This window comes from Danio rerio, chromosome 4, assembly GCF_049306965.1.
Source record: "Danio rerio strain Tuebingen ecotype United States chromosome 4, GRCz12tu, whole genome shotgun sequence".
Classification (NCBI taxonomy): Eukaryota; Metazoa; Chordata; class Actinopteri; order Cypriniformes; family Danionidae; genus Danio; species Danio rerio.
In genome coordinates this window covers 58372687-58397792 of record NC_133179.1, presented here as the reverse complement: position 1 = coordinate 58397792, position 25106 = coordinate 58372687, and the positions used below count along the sequence as shown (strand labels likewise).

At 41.6% G+C, this 25106-nt stretch overlaps 1 protein-coding gene across 1 annotated transcript in view; it reads right to left on the bottom strand.

Annotated features, from left to right (window-relative positions):
- LOC100537530 (uncharacterized) overlaps positions 1-25106 on the bottom strand; it is an 858077-nt gene that overhangs the window by 820608 nt on the left and 12363 nt on the right. The gene's annotated exons all lie outside the window — the stretch shown is intronic.

Genomic DNA, 25106 nt, shown 5'->3' with positions numbered 1-25106 from the left:
ATTAGCAAAAGTGGTCTGACACGCCCTTAATGTGTTTGCGCCCTGCGCTTTGCACTTTGCACATGGATCGTCAAAATAGAGCCCTATGAGGTTGCATGTGAGGCAGGAGAGGTAATTAGTTGCCTAGTGTCATTAATTTACAGGTCCTTTTCTCTGTCCTATCACAATACGGCATACGGGCTATAAAAAGAGGGAAGCATTTGCTACCTGGGATGCGTCACTTGATTAGTTGCGGCGCCGTGAACGCGCTTCGTCACTTCCCACACCTGTTGAGGGCGGTGAGGGGTTTTGATCGGGCTGGAAGTTGCTTCGCCTGAATTGTTTGGCTGCAATCGCCAACGCTAGAACGCATGTAAGGACTGGAAAAGGTAAGCAAGCGTCTGTCTCATGTTTTGATTGTCGCGATCGTTTTGGAAACGCTGTGTCCGCTTTTCTCAGCTGCGAGAACCAGATGCAGGTGCGCGACTGTTTGTTGGCTGTGCCGGCTGTTGACTGAAATGTACGTGCTATCTGCCTTTTGAGTGACTGATTGAACCCCGATTCCCTTCGGTGAGCAGTAGGTAGGTGTTTACATGTAGTTGCAAATGGCTTATAGCAGATTTTGGACTTTATCATGACGATTGACTTATTTGTTTAGGCTGGGTGGCACTCCGCGAGGGGAGCTCCGTCGGGCGCTCTGCGTCCGTGTGCGGCTACAGTGCTGTCCTGTTTCCCGTGTTTTTTTCTGTTTTCTTAGATTTTGTCTTTGTTTCCTTAATTGTTTATCTTTTTGAGTTGTTCTGTCTTTGGTTTACACAAGGACTGTTTAACTTTATTTTCTTGTTGGTACATTTATCTATCTTCGTTTGTTGGGTTTCATTTTCTTTATTGGATAAATCTATATAGTGCGGCTGGATTTATTTGTTTGTTTTTATTATTTTGACATTCATCCAGCATGTTTTGATTTTTCCTTACATTGTGCGTTTGTGTGAATCTTTACTGTTGTATTTTCATTATTATTGTTTCATTTTATTTTCTCTTTAGTAATTTGGTTTAAGATTTAATTGTTTCCTCCCCTTAAGGCGGAATTTAGTTGCTTTTCTTTGTTTTCATTTATCAACTTCATTACATTTGTATTTGTTTATCTAATCATTTACTTGTGTAAACTGATTTATTTTTTTGTTAAATTGCAGGGCAGTGGTCTGACTTTAAGGCCGGTGACAGAGCCAGAGCTCCCTGGGGTGGGAGGCTAATTTTATTGGACATTTTAGAATTTCTCAAAGTGTGTAGTGATCACTGTGTGCTGGTTTGTGCGTGTGGGTGCTCTCTTATTTTTACACAGAGGATTGTAGTGGTTTTCACTTGCCTGAAGTATAGCCTGGCCACTTTCCCTAACGCTGGCGAGCTCTGGCCCTGGGGCACCTTCATAAATTTACAAACTGTCATGTCAATGTCGACATATTGGTTTTAATCCTGTTTTTATTTGAGATTTGTAAATAAAGAAATCTATTTTTGTACCGTGCCAATGTCTCTGACTGCAATTTGGTGGAACGAACTTGTGCGTGCCTTTTATATGGGTGGTGCGTGTATTTAAATTCTTTGGGTGAAATTCCCAAGGTGGCGTAGTCGGGTAAATCATTAATATTGTCAGATTGGAGGTCTAGCTCCATCCGCCCACCTGCCACCCGTCACATCTTGGCATAGTCGGCAGGATACCCACCCTAATTTAGCGTCAGAGACATTGGTGTTTTTTTCTTTTCTTTCAGTTTCTTCAGTTTTTTTTTCAGCTTCTTTTTGGGAAACAGGACGGCAGCTTGTGGTCTTTTGTAGCCTCGTTTAGTGGTTCCCTCCTTCCTGGGTAAGTGTATTTTCCTCTCCTTATAATAATGGATGAAGAACTACAAGAATTGCGAGATTTGGTTGTTCAATTAAGAGCTGATAACGCGCGGCTGCAACAGGCTCAGGCGCCGGTTGGGTTGCCTGTCCCTGATGCTGCCCTCCCTAGCACCTCTGCGGTTCCGCCTGTTACGCCGCCGCCATCTGGCGTTACACCAGAGCGGTTTGTTTTTGTTCCACGAGATCGGCGGTGCCCAAAGTTTAATGGTAAATCGGGTTTGACTATTGATGAATGGGCTGAGGAGGCACAGGCATGCATGAGGTTGCGCTATATGTCAGTAGCTGATAAAGCTTTCTTTTTAATTGATCATTTAGAAGGAGAGGCCAGAGAGGGGATCAGATATCGTTCTGATTTAGAACGTGGGGACCCTAACCGAATTATTCAGGCATTGCGTGATGTCTATGGTTGCTCTCAGTCATATGTAGCCTTGCAAGAAGCCTTCTTCTCAAGGAAGCAACTCGAGGGTGAGACTCTTTTAGAGTTTTCTCTTGCGCTCATGGGCTTATTAGAAAGGGTTAAAAATAGAGCGCCACACGTTTTCCCCAATGCAGAAATTTTGTTGCGTGACCAATTTGTGGAGCATGTCAGAGATAGTGCCCTGAGACGCGAGTTGAAACAGATGGTTCGTCGCCAGCCTACTGCCACCTTATTAGAGGTCCGTAGTGAGGCAATTAGATGGGAACAAGAGGGGATGCCCGGGGGAGCAAGGGGACGTAGTCAGTCGGTCCCGTTAACTTATGGTATCCAATATGGGGTACGCAGTGAAACACCTTTGGGGGTAGTTAGATCGTCACAACAGTCCGAGTTGGGTGAACTAAGGGAAATGCTGCGGCAACAACAACAGCAGTTAAACCAGTTAACTCAAACATTTGCACGATTTCAAACGTCACATGCTCAGAGTAATTCCTCTCGATCAGGTCCAATTGTTTGTAGGCGGTGTCAACAGCCAGGTCATTTTGCCCGTGATTGTAGGGGGCAAAGGAGTTTCCCACGCCCTCCTCAGGCTGCATCTGGTTTTGTTACAGCTGAGAATAGACGACAGCGCTCGCCCCAACCGTCGGGAAACTAGCCCCCACCAGGCTGCGGAGTAACAGCCTGGGTGGGGAAGGTATTGACTCAAGTAAGATTCTTGCACACCACTCAGTTTCTAAATTGATTTCTCCTTGCCCACATGTGACCGCTCTCATAGGGGGTGTTGCAGTGCCCTGTTTGGTTGACACCGGCTCCATGGTGTCAACAATTACAGAGGGTTGTTTTCGGCAACATTTTGAGCCATGGGGCCTGGACCGCCTTCAAAGTTGTCAGTGGTTGCAGTTACGAGCAGCTAATGGGCTCACTATTCCATATGTGGGCTACTTCGAGTTAGATGTAAAACTTTGTGGCAAGTTAGTTACTGGGTGCGGCATCCTGGTGGTTCGGGACCCTCCAGATGGTATGAGTCTGGAAGTTCCTGGGGTACTGGGGATGAACATCCTCTCCCGGTGCTACCAGGAACTGTTTGGACAGCATGGTAATGCTCTGTTTAACCTACCTGTACTAACACAATTGCCTAGTGTGTCGAGCGCCTTACAGTACTGTCATCAAGTAAGTGCTAGGAAACCTTCTGATCATGTGGGGTGCGTACGGGTTCGTGGGCGTAGAGTGTGTCGCATCCCGGGTGGCACAATGAAGTTAGTGGCTGCAACTTGTTCGGCCCACTATTTTGGCCATGTCGTTTTGTTTGAGCCCCCAGAGTCTGGTCTACCTGCTGGACTTTTGGCATCACCAGCTTTGGTAAGCGTAAATCGGGGAACAGTCTATGTACCAATAGTAAATGTTGGTGCAGTGGAGGTAGTGCTTCGTCCTGCAACAATGATGGGTAATTTGAAAGAGGTCTATATAGTTAGTCTGCCAGCTGGGGTTAGTGAAGAAAAACCAGTGGCTGCTATGGTTCAATCTCATGGTGTGGTTGGGAGTCCTTTTTTCAATAGATTGAGTCGCTTGATCTGTCTGTTCTGTCTCCTCCTGAGCAGGGTCAGGTTCTGGCTCTTCTGCAGAAGTACCAAGCTGTGTTTTCGGATCATGAGAGTGATCTGGGTTGTACCAGTCTCATCTCCCATGACATACCGTTGTTGGATGATGCTCCAGTGCGCCAACGCTATCGGCGAATACCACCATCTGAGTATGAGGTAGTAAAAACCCATATTAATCAGTTGTTAGAGGCTGGAATAGTTAGGGAGAGTTGCAGTCCTTATGCGTCCCCGATAGTCTTGGTAAAGAAGAAGGACGGTGGCCTGCGCATGTGTGTTGACTACCGTCATTTAAATGCCAAGACTAGGAGGGATGCATTCCCTCTGCCTTGCATTGAGGAGTCCTTGGACTCCTTATCTGGTGCTCGCTGGTTCTCTACGTTGGATTTGGCCAGTGGGTATTTGCAAGTTCCAGTTTCTGAGCAGGATAAGCCGAAAACTGCGTTCTGTACACCGTTTGGATTGTTTGAATGGAAGCGTATGCCCTTTGGCCTTTGTAACGCTCCAAGTACGTTCCAAAGGTTGATGGAGCGGTTATTCGGGGACCAGCGGTGTCAGTCCCTGCTTTTGTATCTTGATGATGTTGTGGTGTTTTCTTCCTCCATAGACCAACATTTGGAGAGGCTGGAAATGGTACTAGGTCGTCTAGAGAAGGAAGGGCTCAAGGCCAAGCTGGAGAAATGTGCTTTCTTCCGGCGTGAAGTAAAGTACTTGGGTCACGTTATATCTGCTCAGGGAGTAGCAACTGATCCAGGTAAAATAGAGGCGGTCACGCATTGGCGCTGCCCGGGGACCGTGTCCGAGCTACGAACATTTCTTGGCTTTGCAAGCTATTATAGGCGTTTTGTGGAAGGGTTTGCTAAACTGGCTGCCCCCCTCCACAGATTAGTAGCAGAACCACCCGTCACACATGGAAAGTTCTTTGTGACCTGATTGTGGGCGGTGCAGTGTCCAAGAGCAAGGCAAGAGGGGGCAGAGAGCAGCAATGAGCATGAGTGAGCTAATGCAAAAAGCTCATTTTTAATGTTGCAGTAGTTTTTTAAGTGATCTGGTTTAATCCATGCCAGTGGCAATGGTCTTCCAATGAGCATGGAGTTGCCATAGAGGGCGGGCCCGCGCCCCATACCATTATGCTCAGAGTAAGTCATTAACATTCTGCTTGGTAATTTAATGTGGTAAAATATCTTCTTAGTTTGTTACTATCTTATATCAAATGTTACAAGACAAATACTGTTTTTGATACTAGCTTGTCATTTACACCAATGTATTGCAAATATCCTAGCTTTTGTTAAGTACCAGACATCATACATTTCAGACACATCCAGAAGTACACGGCAAATTCATTGGTGTTAAATTTCAAGTGTTGTGGTAATTCAGAGTAAAGTGTTAAAATTCTAGAGTTAGATAAAGGTACAATAACCCTCTCGGCGTTAGAAGCTGATTTGCCTCCTTGTCATACAGAGTAACATGTATCTACCTTTGTAGAAAACCCTTATATTTGAGAAACTAATTAGAGTGTCTGAAATCTCACCACACCCTCATTCACCTGGCCCTTAAATTAGTCAATTAGTTTAGTCCACTAGACAGAGGCAATGACCACAAATAAGTGAATTCAGACACCTGCTGTTGAACACCTGCTGTTAACAAGCACAATCACTGAAGGAATAAGAAATTGAAGGAAGAAATAAAACTACAGACACAGCCTCACACCAAACCAACTGAATTAAAACAGAGGATTAAACAACTCCATTAAATAATAGTATAAGCAGCTTCACTGATTACAGTTTGACTTCATTTCTGTAAGAATATTTGACAATGAACAGAGGTTTATAGTTTTTTTATTAAAAATATTTCATTTGACCTCACCATCATAGAGATCAGAGGCTGCTTATTTAAGCTCTTGAAGCTTTACTCTTATATCCTAATGTTTCTCTGACTGTTATAGCTGTGTTTCTAAAACTCATCAGCTATAGCAAGAAAGGTCAAGAGAAACTATACTGTTTATGCTTAATTGTTATAGATTTAATTTCAGGTGTTTATTAAGTTGATTCATAAAAATATGCAAATATAGTTGTATTAAAACAGCTTGGGACAATACTACTGGCAGTCTGCTGCTCTTCATAGAAAATTCAACAAACAATTAGGATGCAATTAATAATTAGAGTGTCATGCACTAAAAATTCAAGCTCCAGCTTGCTCATATGACACACAGGCATCAAGAATCAGGACATGAACCTCAACCGTGGTTGCTAAAAAAAAAAAAAAAAGCTGCATAGTTCATGCTACAATGCATGCTGGGTGCCAGCATAGTACAAAGCTCCCAGCATGCATTGCAGCATGAATAAATTATGCAGCTTTATGTTCTTACAATCTCTTTCTTTTCCTGTATTTTGTGTTGTTTTTGGCAGTTGATATTTCAGTAGAGTGTTTTTTTTTTACTTGATTTTTATTTTTTTGTTTGTCACCATTATTGAGATTCAAAGACTAATTGTTGATGTCTGTGTGTTTTTGAGTTCTGCAATAGTTCAAACATTATCATTGTAAATATGGTTTTTATTTTATTTTATTGGAGCTTCAGTGGTTTCATTTATGTATATTATTTATTTCTCACACATAACTAATATGATACTGAATTAAAAAACAAGCAGGAAACGAAGGCTATGTTATCATAAATAATCTCTTCAGACTGACACTTTAATTTTCTTTCAGCTTTCCATACTATATGTATAAATAGTGTAATTCACACTAACTATAGCAGCCAAAATAAAAGACATTTATAGTAAGAAGTTGAAGAGCCTGACTAAAGCAGACTCTGTCCTCCATCATGGTGACTTCAAATGAACAACGGAAATTTCATTAAGAGCTTTTGTTCACATGACAGAAATAAAGTCAAAGGTCAGTAATAGGTGAAGCTCCTTGATAACTTGTTTAATGTGATGAGTTGTTTTAAAGATGTTGAAAAATAAAAATTTTTATTGTGTAATTTGTTTTATTTTTATTGATTATTATTTTATTTAGTTTTTTCTGAGTTGATTTCATCTTTGGTTTTGGCTTGTGTTTTTCTGTCCTTCAGTGATTCTGCTTGTTAACAGTTGTTCAACAATAATTCTCAATCCTCCTTTAATTAGACACTTAATTGTCTCATTAACTTCATCACTGTCTGAGTGTTCAGCCCTCTGTAGTGAGGACACTAGTTAGGATTTTGCTCTGGAATTTAAGGCTTACGTGTGTTCAAATGAAAAATACAGACTATGGGATTTGTTTTTAACAGAAATATTCTGGAAACTGAATTTACGAATGTAAAATGTTGAAAACAGCAGATTACTGGCAACCACTGCTGCCAGTATTTTGACATACATTTAACAGATATTTTACACAATAAGAGTTTGCTAATTAACACTCTGGGTGTTAAAAATTTTAACACTTTCAAAAGTGTTATTTTAACACTTATAGTGGTTCCCATATGTAACATATTGTAACCTGCATTCTGGAGATAAACATTCCATTTAACATTCCAGAAAACAACCTGGGTGAATCGCCAGGACAATAAAATCACTTGGTGACGAAAAATCTGGCTTAGTAATCCCTGGTGACATGTTAAGAAGTCTGGGAGACTTCACAGAACCACTCTCTGCCTACTTCAAAAGAACGTGACAGATAAGATAAGAAAAGGAAAAAACCTCTAGCCCACATTCTGCTCACAAACAAGACATTCCTCAAAATTAAACAAAGACATTTATAACCCAAATCTCTTGTTTAATTTCATTTAACTTTTGTAATGTGTACAATACCTGATATAGACTATACACATTCACGCTTGCAGGCCTTTTTAAAAGCATCAATGATGTAAGGATATGGGAACTATGTGATGTACTTGTAGAGTGTTTGGTGTCAATAGAATGCCCTGGACATTTTATAACACATGATGCATAGATCGAGACCATAACTCGCATTGCTTTATTCTTTAAAGCCCTGTATTAAATGCCTGTCCGCATGCTTTAGGCGGGCGCTCAAATTTGCATACGAGCAGCCCAGAGACAAAGGAAGGTTCGCGCGCAAACTTTCCCCTGAAATCATTGGTCAGAATGCTGTACGGGTTGTCACGTGACCCGCAGGTATAAGCACACTTCCCCCAAAACATCTGGGCAGAAAGAGAACGTCCCAAAAAGGAACATCATTGACGGTGGTCCCTTTAAGGGCCACACGGCTCTTCACAGCCGCATGGACTTTCCCGCCACGTTTTCTTTATTTTCCGGCACAGTAAATTCAGTTTAAAGTTTGCGATCGTGTTCGTCCGAACTGCACTACAAACTTCACGCATCAAAGGACATCAAGAGTAGTTTTCATCACGACGGAAGAGAGACGCATAAGAGAGACCTCCAGACATGGAAGACCAGGTGATTTTAGTCATGCGATTAAGCTGTGCCCCCTTTTATCAAAAAGGTGTGTTTTATAACCTTGGTGGTCCGTAATGGTGCGTGTGGAACTGAAAGTTTTGTCACTCTTTTATCTGAAATCTATACTTCCTAGCTTTACTATTTCTCTTTGCTGTTACACGTTCTATAGACCCGATATCTCCACGTGGTTTACCTTTGTTTTGTGTTTAATGTATGTTTGTGCGTTTGTTTGTTCGTTACGTCTGACTAGTCAATAAATTCCATTATAATCAAATGAATTGTATTGTTTGCCTCACGGGAAAATGTCACTGAAATACAGATTCCCCTGCCTAGCTATTATAAGTTGTTTAAAACTTTTGAATGATTAATCTACTTCACAAGAAGTAGCAATTAAATTCCCTTTTTCTAAATGAATAGATTACAGCGTCCGCTCGGAAGAGCGGCGGCTCTGCTTGTGTTCGTTTGGTCAAATTAACAATAAGTTGATCCGGAATATTATTGATTAATAATAATTCGTTATTGTTGATAATCAATATTCATAATCTGGGAATCCGCTCGGTCGCGCGAGCATGATCATTTACAATCATATGTTTGTTTGACCAAACTGACTGAAGCTTAAGCCGGAATATTAATAATTAAGAATAAAACGTTATTGTTTATTATTAATATTCATAAAATGAGCTAATTTCATGCTACATATATTGGTGGAGAATGCGGGCAGTTTTCCAAACATTTTCTGTGAAACAAACTTTCCAATTCATTGTGATTTATTAAGCGCTATAGGAAAAAAAAGGACCGCGAGAAGCATTTCCTTTTCTTCAAAGCTGGGAGGACGGAAAGCCTGCTCCAGCTATTCTGTTCACTAAACACAGCAGAGAGCTGCCCGTGTAGAGTGTAACAATTTAAACTGCAGTTCATATATATTTTGAATCGATTTTGCTGAGACGCACGTTCCGCAAATCATTTAAATATATTAGTGTGCCTGTCGGAGGAAAAGACACCTCTCTCAGCGCTTGTAAGACAGTTTGGAAACCCCAAACCTGTCCGTTTAAAAGGCCTTTATAGCTAGAAAACCTCTAGACTATTTCTCCCGTGGTTTCAAACTGTTAGATTAGCTGCCTAACGTTTAACCTCTTTGCTTCGCCGCCGTGCGAAATTAATTTCAGAACTGCTGGACTGGTTCTAAATTAATGTATTTCGGGAGCTGCAAGCTTGCCTGTTAACCGCTTTCTGACGAAAGGAATTCTCAGAACCATAAGCGTGTTTTTAAATGGTACCAAAATCTGATATGGATGTGAATTCCCATATTTCAGTTATGTTCGTCCGGACCAAATCTGTGTACAAACGTGCACCGCCTCGAGAGACGTCTCGTATTTTATGTTTGTTTGTCTAATTGTAATGGTCGAATATTATTATCAATGTTACGGCAACATGATATATAATGACCGCTTGTGCGAATCTTAGTGGTTCGCGCTTTGCCTTCGTGAAGTCAGCCGCATACCAAGTTATGAATGAGAACTCCTCCCATTCATAAATCGGCTCTTCGAGCGCTCATTGACTCCTCGTCCACGTAACTCGTGCGCGCGCACGCATGCGTGAATGACGTAGTCACCACCCCAAAGCATAAGATCCGCCTTTCAGGAGGCAGAGTTGGTGACGCGGTTTACTTCACAGGGCAAAACCACTCGCTAGCTTCTAACGACTAGCCTTAAAGTAAACTAACCCTTCGCGTCTTAATATTACCAAACTGTTAGCACAAGGCTAACCGGATGCGAAGCGTAACTCGTAACAACTTGCTAGCGGCTAACGCCAGCTAACGTTAATGCTTAAGCAAACCAACCCTTCACATTTTGTAACTAACAAACTTTAGCACAAGGCTAACCGAATGTGAAGTGCAACTCGGAAACATCTCCCCCTGTCTCCTTCTGCTCTCCTCACATCAGTTCCGCCCACCATTGTGTCTCAAGTGGTCTGAAATGGTCAAACAGTTTGGAGTTAATTTGTTTTAATTTCGATTAAGCATTTTATTTTCCCTGTTATCATTTTATCCAAACAATAGTTTAGTTACCTGAGTATAGATTATTGGTCTGTTTTTATTTCTTTTGGTATTATGAATTATTTTGTTACTTTCAATTTTTTAATTAATTTTCTGCCTTCTGTCTTTTTCATTTTAATACCGTGGTCCAGTTTATTTTGTTATTACTTGATTTTTAATCAAGTTCCCAATAATCTATTCTACACTTAGGTCATGTTTAATTTTAATTTTGTTGGTTTTGCTATTTGGGGAATAGCCTTTAATATCTCTATTATTATCATTAATAGGCATAATTTTTCTTCCCTTTTGATATCATTCCATCTTTTCCTCATGCCTTATTTATTCCCTCACCTCTTAGGTTATAGGGAAAGTATAACTATATTAGGGCAAGTATTAGTCTGAAGCTAAATTCAGAGCTATCAATCTATAGATCCCACATCTGATCAAAACATGTTGGGCTAACCCATTAATGTTTGTAGATGCCCCTGAATTCTAAGGCACTCTTTCTACTTTTTCTAAGCCGTCCTGTACTGCTTTTACCTATAGGGGATTATTATGATTATTCTTTTAGATTCTTTGATGCCGATTTAATTTTCCTTTAGCCTCCCTCCATCACAGGGTGATAACCTTCTCTATCTATCAGATACTACAGCATACTAAGATTCCTACTCCAACTGGCTCGCCCAGAATAGTAGATCCATAGTACTGCCCGTATCCGGACCCGAGTCCTCTGTGCTTGTGTGGTTAAGCGTACAGGTTATTCAGGTTGCAGATCAAAAGATTGGGTTCATCGGTCTGACATAACTGACCCCTGCTGAAGGATGCGTTAGATACCTTGGCGTTTTGTCTCTCCGGCTTGTGTGGATCACAGTGGCATCAGCAATCGTACTCCAAGAAGCACCATCCGTGTCAACTGGCATACGATCAATCTTGGTTAATTACCCTGTCATGATTCCACACACGTGCCCGCCTGAGTGAGATTGGCCACCTCATTCTACAGGCCTAGAGCGGCACCGGAATCATCAGGCAAAACCCAATTTTGAATCATGCCAGGAGGTCAGTGACTTTCTTGAGTGCTACGTATTGTGCTAAAAGCCTACGATGTGTGAGTTCACAACCGAGTTACATTATAGGCAAGTGATCTGATAGCGACTGCAGTAGGAGTTGGGGAAAGTCTAGTCAGATAGCACGCTCTTGCGACCTTCATCTGATTGCCTTTCACTCATCCACCAAGTGTAAATAGCATGTAAAACCTAGTCTAAACCTAGCCCACTACAGGACTATAAAACGAACATTTTAGACATGCCCATAGGTTTGCTATTCTCTCTCTCTCTCTCTCTCTCTCTCTCCCTCGTTTCCCATCCTTGTCTGTCTTTCAGTTTTATTTTTATTCATATTTACTGATATCCATATTAGTATTTTCTTTCATTTTACTTTCCCTGTACACTCGTTCATCCGAGCGAGGTGCCTTTTTGCCTAACTTAACGTTAGTATTCTTCATTTTTGTTTTTGGGTTACTGTTATTTTTATTTACTTAATTATTTTTATTTACTTTGACCTGCTCAGAGACCACGCCATGGAGAACCACCAGGGTCATTTAAATAATTGATTGATAATTTGCACAGTCTGGCACATGACTAAAAGCCTTGAGGCCAGTACGTAGATATCAACTGTTATTTAGCCACCCAAATTCGACATCCGAATTGTCCGGCCCCCAGAGGATCCTTAGAAGGACCAACGTCTAGCCGGCACATACCCCCTAGCTGACAACCCTGTCAGACTGATAATATATCACAATGCTAACATCCACTCGATTTGGCCATGTGGGTCTCTCTCTCTCTCCCTTGTGATCTCTGTCTCACCCAACAGACCAGCATGTCAAGTGCGCCCAGCCCGCTGCTCACTGGGACCAACTGGAGGCCTGGTTAAGTGCTTAACCCACAACCTCCTGCCCAACGACGCCATGGAGCTGCAGCGGCCAAGCAGAGAACAGCTGGACGTCTGCATTAATCCGCTGAGGGCGAACGACCTAGCCCGGAGCCATGACAGCCAAGCCCAGACTCAACTCTCCAGGGCCCTGACACACCTCACCCTTGCACCGGCCAGACCCATAGGAAAGGGTCTCAACCAGCTGGAGCATCGAGCCCAGGACGCCTGCAAGACGACGAGGGAAAAGGACGCCGAACTTCTGGAGCAAATGGACGGACTACACGCGCCCCGATGGAGCTACAAGCGGACAACGCACACAAGGAGCGACGAGAGGAGAAAGCCAAAGATGAACTGAGTGTAAAGCTACAAGCTGAAACACTATTAGAAAAAAGAGCAGAACTAAAGACAGTGAAGCGCGGGTCAAAGCCTCTAAAGTCAACGGCTGAGGGCCCGAGCAAAATTCCAACACGGAACCCAACAAAGAGACTTTTAAGCATGAACCTACCAGAGTTCTCCCAGAACTGTCACATTCCTACAACCCATGTGACTACCTGAAAGGGGAAGTGCCACAGTCAGCCCAAAAGCCAAGACTGGCTAGACCAGCAGAGGGGGGTGAATCCAACTCATACTGCCCCGCCAGCCAGCATTCCAGCAACGCCCTTCAGCAACACAGGGCCAGGACTCCCTCCAAAGGGGTCCCCCATGACAGACATCATCTGTCAGCCAAAGACTTGAACCAGCTGGCCAGGGACATGCCAACTTTCACCCCAAACCCTGCTGGAGGCGACGACACGCACTCCTAATTTTAAGACATTGACTTTTACACTTTTACACAGAGGCCAAGTGCCACTCTCTGTGACAAACTGTATCTGCTAAGAATTACTTCGAGCCGTGAGGCAAGAAGTTTCCTGAATCAACAGCGCCGTGCCATCAAAGCAGATTACGAGCCGATGCAAGAGCTCTTACTAGAGTGTTTTACCTGACCCCGTGTCAGAGTAAGGACTGATTGTCGCCATGGGTCTCAGAACAGCCAAGAGACCTCACAAGCATACTGCAGTCGACTACACCAACCCTACTTCGAGACAGGAAATGAGCCACGGACGGAGGAGTTCACCTTCCAGATCCTCTCTCTCTCAAAAGCCTGCTTTCTGTGGTGAGTCCGCACACGGGCAATGCCCTGCCCCCACGCCCTGACCACCCAACAGCGGCAGAGTTTAGCTCATAAAATCTGTTCAAAACAAAGACTGCTTTGAAAGCCTATCAAACACCTACGAGCTACCCTGTCTCAGAATCTCATCCGGAGCTGACTTTAAAAGGCACGTTACTGTTTCCCAGCCGCAAGACTTTCAACAGTGAGTTAAAGCCTTTCTCCGCCAGCAGAGGACAGCACCGCCAGGAAGGCGCATGTCCCAACACCAGACAGGATGCTCAGAGACACACTGGGACAAGCCACTCACCACAAGCAGCCCAAAAGGAGCCTAACAGCAACCAAGGAATGACCAGCCTGCAGTAGCTAGGAGCTCAAGCAACCAGCATCCAGCTAGTTACACGCCAGAGAAAGCCAAAGGTGAAAACCTGACACCAAACAACGGCACCGTGGCGTCATGAGCAGCAGAACTACTAAAAAGCTTGAAGGGGCCCTACAGGAAGTCAAGCCAGACTCCTTATGACTAGAGGGGGGTCCAAAACCATTTACCCCCCTGAACACCTGCTTTTTGCTCCATCCCCGCAGAGTACTGCGAGTCCAACACAAGCTAAAGACTGTGCATCTAACTGCAGCATCACGCTTCCCCCAAGAAGCAGCCAGTGCCACCATGCTTGCAACCTCAGGTACCAGGAAACACTGGTCTGGTTGTTTGTTTACCTCCTGAGCCACAGCTCACCAACCAGCCACACCTGCGTACAAACAACTGCTCAGGCCCCTGCACTTCAACTCTTGGGGAACCTGAACAAAATGGCGTGGCAACAACGCGCTACTTGGCTGTAACCGTGGAGATGAAACAAAGATGAAAAACGCGCGTCAGCACGGGAGCAGACCTCACAATAATGTCATCTTTCCTGTTTGAGTAACTCAAAGCAAGAGCTCAGAGACTAAAACGAACACTTAATTGCCAACCAGGCAGGCTGATTGTGCAAATCATACAGCCCAACTGAGGTTCAACTCACATACATCGCTCCCATTCAAGTAACTACTGTCCCATGACTGCAGTGCACCCCGTGTACCCGTCGCCAATGGGCACATACCTGCTGCTGAATGGTAAAAATCCGCTGGATATGTTTGAACCTCTTTCGAACTTTGAACCCCTTTAAAATCTGGGCCCAAGTGCGAGAACTTGCTCACAGCCGTCAGGTCAACCCCAACAGACTGTCAGGTCACCGAGGTCGCGGGAAACTGCTGGAACCCGCGAGAACCCAAACTCAACAACATAGAGGGGGTCAAGGTCGCTACTCTGCAGCCTTCAAACCAGCTAGCAACCCCAACGCTTGCTGCCCCAGGCCTCAAAGGGCTTAATGTTGAATAACCGGACTGTGAATGACATTGTACTTGCACTGTGAGCAGACAACCCAGCAGCCATCAGCCTCGCACGGTGCGACACTCCGCCTGAACACACCCCCAGACCTGTGTTCAACTCACAAGCATACACATTACTGTCCAAATGCTGAACTCTCACACATGACAACTGCCCACAGCATTTGCACATTGAACTTGAATCGGATGGTTGACCCTTCCTGTCCTAACTCTCACGGCCCCGCCGCACGATGGTCACATCAGAGCTAATAGCCTGATACATCTTCAGGCATATATATAGACACCTTTAACGACCGGTGATAGGCACCCACACTTCTCACAGCCAACCACGATGGCTGTCACCCTCAAGAAGCCCCACTCAGGCCAGACCATGCCAGAGGCCTGCTCTGTCATCATCAAACAAGACTCTGTGGTGCCAGCCTATACAAACAGGGGCTCTATATTGCTCTCCATATGAAAGGCCGAACTCTAAACCACACATTGGGTTTTTCTTCCAACCAACAACAGAAGGGGCATAAAACTGGGCCTCAACCTGGAAGCCATACCCTAAATTGAACTGTCCTCATGAACAGTATATGTCTTGTGTAATAGCTGCATGGCAACTGACATAAAAATCCCCAAAGACTACCTACTGGGACGATTGGTCAGCTACGAGTTCCATGACTTTGAACTCTTGGGCCAATTAGTGGCCTCACCCTACATGCAACGACACCAGAGGAGAGCTTAGAAAACACAGACTATACTGTTCCATTCCAGCTCGCCACACTCACGTCTGTCTTACCAGTAAACAAAGAACCGGTAGGCAGAAGTGAGCTCACAGAGGACTAACTCCTTGCCGTGTGCCCAGCCACTCGTCACCCCATCACTAACATGGATGAAGACAGGGCACTTTCCTCAACAGAACAGACATGCTGAGGCCACGCAGGATGAGGCCAACCGACAAACGTCAGCACATCCTGTATAACTACCACGGTGCCCTCACTAAAGACTCTTTAGACTGCAAGTCCCACTGACCTTCACATGGAAATATCCAACTCCATGCTGGAAAAAGGACATCGGGCTATGCATCAAAACCTGCTCGGCACCCATCTGGGCCATCCTCAAGCCCAGGGTCAAAGGGTGCCTGACCATAGAAAGCTAAATCAGCAAATGCCATTGTCACAAGGGCCAATGACACCACTGGAACAGGAAGTGCCCAGAATTCAAGGACCAACCATCTCCTCAACGCTTGATGTGGTCCCCGCCTTCTGGACGATACCTGTACATCCAAATGACCAGCATAAGCTAGCTTTCACCTTGAACAACAGACACTAAACGATCATGAGTTGCCCCGTCGGCTAGGCCAACTCACCAGCCGAAAGCAACACCCTCCTGAACAAAGCATATGCCGATGCTTATGTTAGAGGCAACCTCATCTACGTTGATGACATCCTTAATGAATATACCACCGTGTCTGGCCACTCAAAGGAGATAGTCCATGGCCTACAACAGTTGACTGGCTAGCGCAAAGACTACCGCCTAGCAAGGTCTCCGAACTGAGCGGCTCCCTAAGTGGGTGCAACTACTCCAGACACGTCATTAAGAACTGTTCAAAGACTTCTCGACCCGTGACCACCCTGTCAAAAAGGGCTGTCTTTCTGTTTGACGGAAGGTCAACAGCTGGCCACGATTGAAGTGAGACAACGTCTGGGCATATGCAAGTAAGACACTCCTTGCGCCAGAAGGCAAATACTAAGACTGTGTAAAAACATCGCTCTGCACGGTGGGTGCCATTTCAACAGCTATTCTCCGACTTCTTTGGAGCACAGAAGCCATCATAGACACCTGCCACCAACCTGTCATGTTACTGAACAGTCAGCACATCCGGGATGGCATAAAGACTAACGCCAGTACGGCCATGCGGCCGATAGCCCCCTAGGGCCACTGTATTGACACTTGTTACACCTTAAGCCACAAATCCACGCTGGGTAACAGCATAGCTGTTTACCAAGACTGTACAACTGACACAATTGGCAACGCTGTAGAGAAGGAACCCCAGCCACCTCTGCCAACCTGTCATTCTAGTACTCCCAAGTACTGGGATGAGAATGCGTGCCAAGGTATGCCCACAACCTGTGTCGATGGATGCTCCCACAACCACCGCAGTATGCAGAAATGGCAGCCACCATTGTAACCCTTCAAAGCACAGCAGCCCATGACATCAGAGTGCACTTAGCTGCAGACTCCAACTTGCTAGACTCTGTTTCACGTTCCACCTCCCAGGGGGGAAACAAAAGGCTTCAGAACTGCCCACCACAAGCCCGTGAAACGTCAACACTTTTTCTACAGAAGAAGATAAGAACAGTTCAAACTTTCAGGCACTGACAAGGACCTGAATGACTGGACCGATGCCCTTACCAAGAAGGTGCATCACACGGTGGACCATGGTCACCACCCAACCAAAACCCAGAGATCTGGCAGCTGTAACTGGCAGCCAACAAACCTGCCTAGCCTAGCTGCCACATCAAATCTCACCAGCCCGACAAATGTCGCAAACGACATTGCGACCACGTAGGCATCTGACTCTCACGTCAGACCAGTTTTATTTTTTTACTTTTACTTTGTCTCTTGTTTTGTTGGTTTTCCACCACTCACCCCACCTACCACCCGATCCTTCTGTCTGACCTCAGCCTCAACACAGATGTCACTCAACACCTCCTACATCTTAAAAAAAAAACAGGTGCGTGTGAATCCTTTTTGGGTTGTCCCTGAAGACCCCACGACACCACAGTTCGTGCTGCCTCAGAGCCAGAGGGGGGTAATGCTAATGTACTGACCCTGCACACAGCAAAACATGCCCAGGGCGCTGATTCACCGAGCACCACAGCAACAGAGAAACCATCCTCTCATGATCAGACACCCAGATGGATCGGGCGGGACACTTCCATGGGCTCACAAGGAGCAACATTTTTTTTTTTTTTGTGTTTTCCTCTCCTTCGCTTTCTCTTCCCCTTGAACTCATATGCCAGTACACCAAATGGGTAGAGTGTCTCTCAGCACCGACGACACAGCCCAGACCATGGCATATCTTCTGATGATGTAAACAACTTGGAGAGAGGCACCCACCCTGCACTACCAACATCACACAGGAAGGGCAAAGACTCCTGGTTGTATACGCTCAGCTGCATAGCAGCCAACCCTCAAACCTACGTATCACAACCAGAGTAACAAACACTGGCCCGCAAGCCAGGAAAGGGGGTAGAGACCCTGCAACCGGTGTCACAGTGGAATGCCCAGCCAAGCACAGTCATCACAGACACCACCTACTCTCTCCCCTGTTCCCTCTCTCTCTCTCTCTCTCTTCCTTTCCTACACAGGATACAGCCACGATCCTGTACCTCAGTCTCACCAGAAGACCACTGCAACCTCACAACTATACTCCTCTATCACTCATCTCTGAAAAACTGCGGAACAGCTATCACTCTGTGCCTCCCGACAACAGGGAAGCACACATTAACAAGGGCCTCGCCATTCAATAAGATGCAAGCACCAGTGAACAAGTGCACCGCCGTACTTCCACGAGCCTTTCAGCGGAAAGCTGGGAAAGGAAAGGAACGCCAAGGAGCTGCACCCACGTTGATCGAAATGAAACTCCGTCCAGCTGACTCAGGAACGGACATCGAGGGGCCCTCACTTCCTGCCCAACCAACAAGTTAAAGTTAGATCCCAACCAACCGTGTTTTCTCCGAACCACGTTGTCTGGGAAGAGGGGGACTGTAACATATTGTAACCTGCATTCTGGAGATAAACATTCCATTTAACATTCCAGAAAACAACCTGGGTGAATCGCCAGGACAATAAAATCACTTGGTGACGAAAAATCTGGCTTGGTAATCCCTGGTGACATGTTAACAAGTCTGGGAGACTTCACAGAACCACTCTCTGCCTACTTCAAAAGAACGTGACAGATAAGATAAGAAAAGGAAAAAACCTCTAGCCCACATTCTGCTCACAGACAAGACATTCCTCAAAATTAAACAAAGACATTTATAACCCAAATCTCTTGTTTAATTTCATTTAACTTTTGTAATGTGTACAATACCTGATATAGACTATACACATTCACGCTTGCAGGCCTTTTTAAAAGCATCAATGATGTAAGGATATGGGAACTATGTGATGTACTTGTAGAGTGTTTGGTGTCAATAGAATGCCCTGGACATTTTATAACACATGATGCATAGATCGAGACCATAACTCGCATTGCTTTATTCTTTAAAGCCCTGTATTAAATGCCTGTCCGCATGCTTTAGGCGGGCGCTCAAATTTGCATACGAGCAGCCCAGAGACAAAGGAAGGTTCGCGCGCAAACTTTCCCCTGAAATCATTGGTCAGAATGCTGTACGGGTTGTCACGTGACCCGCAGGTATAAGCACACTTCCCCCAAAACATCTGGGCAGAAAGAGAACGTCCCAAAAAGGAACATCATTGACGGTGGTCCCTTTAAGGGCCACACGGCTCTTCACAGCCGCATGGACTTTCCCGCCACGTTTTCTTTATTTTCTGGCACAGTAAATTCAGTTTAAAGTTTGCGATCGTGTTCGTCCGAACTGCACTACAAACTTCACGCATCAAAGGACATCAAGAGTAGTTTTCATCACGACGGAAGAGAGACGCATAAGAGAGACCTCCAGACATGGAAGACCAGGTGATTTTAGTCATGCGATTAAGCTGTGCCCCCTTTTATCAAAAAGGTGTGTTTTATAACCTTGGTGGTCCGTAATGGTGCGTGTGGAACTGAAAGTCTTGTCACTCTTTTATCTGAAATCTATACTTCCTAGCTTTACTATTTCTCTTTGCTGTTACACGTTCTTTAGACCCGATATCTCCACGTGGTTTACCTTTGTTTTGTGTTTAATGTATGTTTGTGCGTTTGTTTGTTCGTTACGTCTGACTAGTCAATAAATTCCATTATAATCAAATGAATTGTATTGTTTGCCTCACGAGAAAATGTCACTGAAATACAGATTCCCCTGCCTAGCTATTATAAGTTGTTTAAAACTTTTGAATGATTAATCTACTTCACAAGAAGTAGCAATTAAATTCCCTTTTTCTAAATGAATAGATTACAGCGTCCGCTCGGAAGAGCGGCGGCTCTGCTTGTGTTCGTTTGGTCAAATTAACAATAAGTTGATCCGGAATATTATTGATTAATAATAATTCGTTATTGTTGATAATCAATATTCATAATCTGGGAATCCGCTCGGTCACGCGAGCATGATCATTTACAATCATATGTTTGTTTGACCAAACTGACTGAAGCTTAAGCCGGAATATTAATAATTAAGAATAAAACGTTATTGTTTATTATTAATATTCATAAAATGAGCTAATTTCATGCTACACATATAAACACTGAGGAAGTGTTAATTTTAACTCTGAGGTAGTTAAATCTACCAAATCTAAAATTTGCTGTGTGAGATCGATAAAAAATACAGACTGTTGAATGTGCTTTTAACAGAAATATTCTGTAAACTGAATTTATGAATGTTAAAAACAGCAGATTACTGGCAACCACAGCTGCTGGTATTTTTCCGTAAAATCTAAAAAAAAAAAAAAAAAAACAAAAAAAAAACAGCTAAACAGTTTTTGTGTCACCATTGTGGAGGATAAAAGTGTCTCTGTTCAAGTCCAAGATGAACTGAGAGTATTTGAGGTTATGCTGTATCTTCTTTTCTTTAAAGGTAACTGTGTAGTTACTAATGCCGTCAAAATCTGTTTGCTAGTAGCAATCACACATGAACACATTATTGCATCTAAAGACTTTACATTTTTTTCTACTAAGCTATGATTTTGTAAACTGAACATTAGTTCATGAAATATGGTTATTTTTTGTAAATTTATACATTTATATAAATCTTCCATGTTTTTCACAGAAAGATTCTGGCAACCACAGCTGCTGGTATTTTTTCGGAAATTGAACAGATATTTTACACAATAAGAGTTTGCTAATTAACACTCTCTTGGTGTTGACAATGTTAACACTTTCAAAAGTGTTATTTTTAACACTTATAGTGGTTCCCATATAAACTCTGAGGGAGTGTTAATTCTAACTCTAAGGTAGTTAAATCTACTATCTAAAATTTGCTGTGTATTCATCTGCTATAAGGGTTAAAAACCATTGATTAGTTTTTTTGCAATAAACACATGTATTATTAAAAGAAAGCCACTGCTCCAGAGAGACAAATTTAATGATCTCCTTAAATCTCTGGATTTTTTTTTAAGCACACAATTCTTAAATTCACAAATAATTTTTATGTAAATTCACAAATTGTCTTTTGAATTTATGACTTAGATTTTGCAAATGAATAGTGCTGTGCATGGATTAATGATATTTTATTTTAATTTTTTTTTCGAGACTGAGAATCTTACATTTGAGAATCTTACATTTACATTTATTTGGGAATGGGAAGACATTCCTTCAGCATGAAACAGTAAATGAAAAGATTTTGGAAAGTGATTTATAGCCTGCACTCTCTGCCAGATTGGAGGCTCCTGGAGAGGATGTGGACCTTCAGCAGTAGGTGGAGGTAAGAGGCTGCAGTGCCAGTGATTTGAACTTGAACTCCAGCCTTGAAATGACAAGAGTTTGATCTAAAATTTGTGCAGCATGATCTGTTAAGAAGAGTCTGATTTTTCTGATGGTGAAATGTGCAGATCTGCATGATGCAGCTGTGTTAGTAATGTCCTCTTTGAAGGACTACTGACCATTCAGAATCAGATTTCAAGATCTTCCCATACTACATGGGGTAATGGTGGATGATCCCAGCTGGATTGAGAAATTGTGTTGAATGTGTGGAGCTGCAGGGAAGTAATACATGTCCACATCTGATGTAAGCAGATGAGTAAGCAGCTGGTGATGTTTTTTTCAAGCTGATATCCTTCAGTGTTGAGTTATTATGGGTTTCACACATCAGTTTCTGCTTCTAACTTGAATACGTTTCAGCCATAATTATCTGTTAACATTTCATTAAAAATGCATTAATACAGATGAACAAAAGTCCTATTGATTTTAATTAGGAAAGTATATAAGGAAACAATATTCGATGTCACGCATTAGAACATGCAGTATATCTGAAAAATGAAAAAAAAACATAACTACCACATACTAGAACATGACAGAATGCTTTTAGTAGCATTTCTTTGTTGGTTAGATATTCAGTAATGTCGTTATTGTTCTGGTGTACCCTGTTTTTTCTTCAATGTATGACTGTATATATGTATTTTTTTCTTATTTAATTTGTCTTTATTATTGTAATGCAATCCATGTTTGTTCATTATGTACTACTCTATTTCAGTGTATATTTACTTGAAATAAAAGTTTATCAACTCAAGTGTCTATGCCTTTCCTGTAAAAAAAAAAAAAAAGTTATAAATTGAGCTAGGTGCAAAACATGTTGGTGTGAAACAAATCATAGAAACATTGTCAAAACTGATTAAAACCTGTATTTATGCCAAATGTATAGATAAATATTTAGAAAATTAGAATGCTGCAAAGTGTGTCAAGGATTGGTTACTTGTCTAAAGCATAAAGGTATAAACTGTAGATCATTTATTAGCGTTGGTTAACGTTTAAGACAACCCAATAACACACAGTTCTCATGTATAACGGTTTTGTAGTCAGTTTAGAAAGACAACCTAAAGTTTTTTGCCCAATTTAGTTTTAAAGATGCACTGATGTATAATTTCATAATTTCTCTTTCATTTGAAAAAGAGAATGAACAAAAGGTATACATTATATTGTTTGTTGTCTCTAACCAAAAAATTTACAACTCAAACTTTCATGACAGTTCAAAAGAAAACATTTTTAATACACAGTACATTAGATACTGTTGCAAAAAGATGTTAATGCAGGTTTAGTGGCAAATATTCATTTAGTTTTGTAGACAGATCACACTATTGACGGATCACAGTATTATGTTTTTCTCTTCTTTTCATTCTTTTATAACTTGTTTTAACACATTTGATCTGTTTTTATCATTTTTAATATTTTTTTATTATTTGTTTTTATTTTTCTTAAACATGTCTCTTTTGTTCCTGTTTATGTAAAGCACATTGAATTGACACTATGTATAAAATGTGTTATAGAAATAAACTTGCCTTGTCTTGCCTTGCCTTGCCTTTGTAGATTCATAGTTCTTGTGAAAAAAATATTGTGAAGAATTAGACAACAAAAGATAATTGGCAGTAGAAATGGTTATTGTGACTTTTACTGTATGCATCGTAACAGATGCTATGAGAGTTGTGTTAAATTAGACTTTTAACACATATGCAAAAAAAAGTTAGCAAAGACATTTTGTTTTTAAAACTACAGCACTGGTTACTTGAATTAGGTGAAATATTTTGGTGAGATATCCGTGGTCGTAAAAACATAATTAAATGTTTCAAAACATTCTGTATCAGAAGGTAGATAAAATAAACTTATTCATGCAATAAAGTTTACTGCAAAGTATTCTTAAAATAAAAAAGTGTTTACTCTTTGATATTATTGTGCTTTGTTGACAGTATTGAGTAAAGCATTCAACTATGGCACAAATAACTGGGGCTAAGTGTTGTTATTAATGTTACTTGGTACACTTTAGGTTAAAAATATATATATATATTCCCAAATCATGAGTTGAGCCCAGGCCGTCTGGATGAAACCCAGAAATTGTAACCAATGTACTTCAAAACATTACTTTTTTTCTTTCCCCCCAAATGAAGCATCGTTGTTCCTAAAAAAAACCAGAAGAATGGAAACAACGTTAGGTGACTTTTGAAAACTGACAGTTTTAAAAACATGTATGCTTTGTAACATACAACACAGTTGCACAAAATTACAGATTTTTAGCATAAAAAAGTTTACATATTCTGTTGACAAACTGCTACACAGTACATAACCAAAAGCTTGAATTAGGTCAATGCTATTGGTTTGTAAAAATAAAGCTCCACTCATACAGTAAGTTTAATGAATAGTGTTTTAAACTTCACTTTTCCATGTGAAATGCACAGATAAAGGTTTTATATTCAGAGTGGAAAACATTCAGGTAGATTTTAGATTGATAATTTAAAAATGTGTTTGCCAATAAAAAAACATTGTTTAAAGAAACATAAACACTCCCAACAAATTGTGTGTAGTGACAATAATCTTGATTAAGTCTATTGGTATAAGAAAAGCATCATTTACCCTGTAAAAAAGTAATCAGTCTACTTTCAAGAACTACTTGTAAACTTGACTAATTTTGACAAATATGTAAACTTAGTAGATTTGACACTATTGTATGAACATGTAAATGGTGGATTCAGTAGTTAAACTAGAAAATTTTACTATAAAACATTAAGTAGATTTAACTAAGGGTTGGAGCTGTACTGTTTTTAGATAAACTGAGAGCCAATTTTTCTTCTTAAAATAAATATCAGTGATATTCCATTATTCTGAATAATATACATATTTCTCTTTATATGATCAAGTATTTGCAATGAATTAAAAAAACAGTTTGAATCTAAAATTCAGTAACTAAGTTGTCTAGTAATGCAATTACTACAAATTATAGTAATAAAATTACATTTTATTTATCTTTTGAAACAGAAATAACAATAATGTCTAAAGACTGATACGTCCTTTTAGTAAACTTTTTATGTTGATTTTTAAACCTACACCAGTGATGACCAGTGCTCAAAACATTAATCTTTGGATTGACTGTATTACAATGTGTGCCAGGAATTACACGAGATGTATGTAAATAAATTGAAAACATGTTAGTCAAAGGAAAAACTTTCATTTTAAATTGTTTTTCATAATAAAAGTTTTCATTAATTACAAAGACAACTTGAATTTACATCTGTGTTTTTCAACCAACAGTTTAGAACATTACATTTTAGATAACGTTGTTTTAAAAGGTGTGACAATTTATTGTTAATACAGATTAAGATTTGTTATTTACTGGATTAATATTGTAAACAAATTTAAATTTAATAGTCCAACAAAGATACATCAAGATGTTTGTGTGTCTTTAAATATGTATTAATGTAGTAGTAATGTAAAAAACAACATATCCTATTAATGAACATATTTAGTAACACGCACGCACGCACACACACACACGCATACAGTTGACTGCATGTGGATATATAGATATCAGCACACTTTCTAATCACCTAACAACATATAGTATTTAGTGGGAGACACCCACCACATACAATCAGATATACATATTCTACATCTGACATAAATCTTTCTTTCACAAGCAGTTGACGGGATGTTATCCAAAGTTTTCCTTATCATCACTCACACGCTCAGGCCCAGACTGAC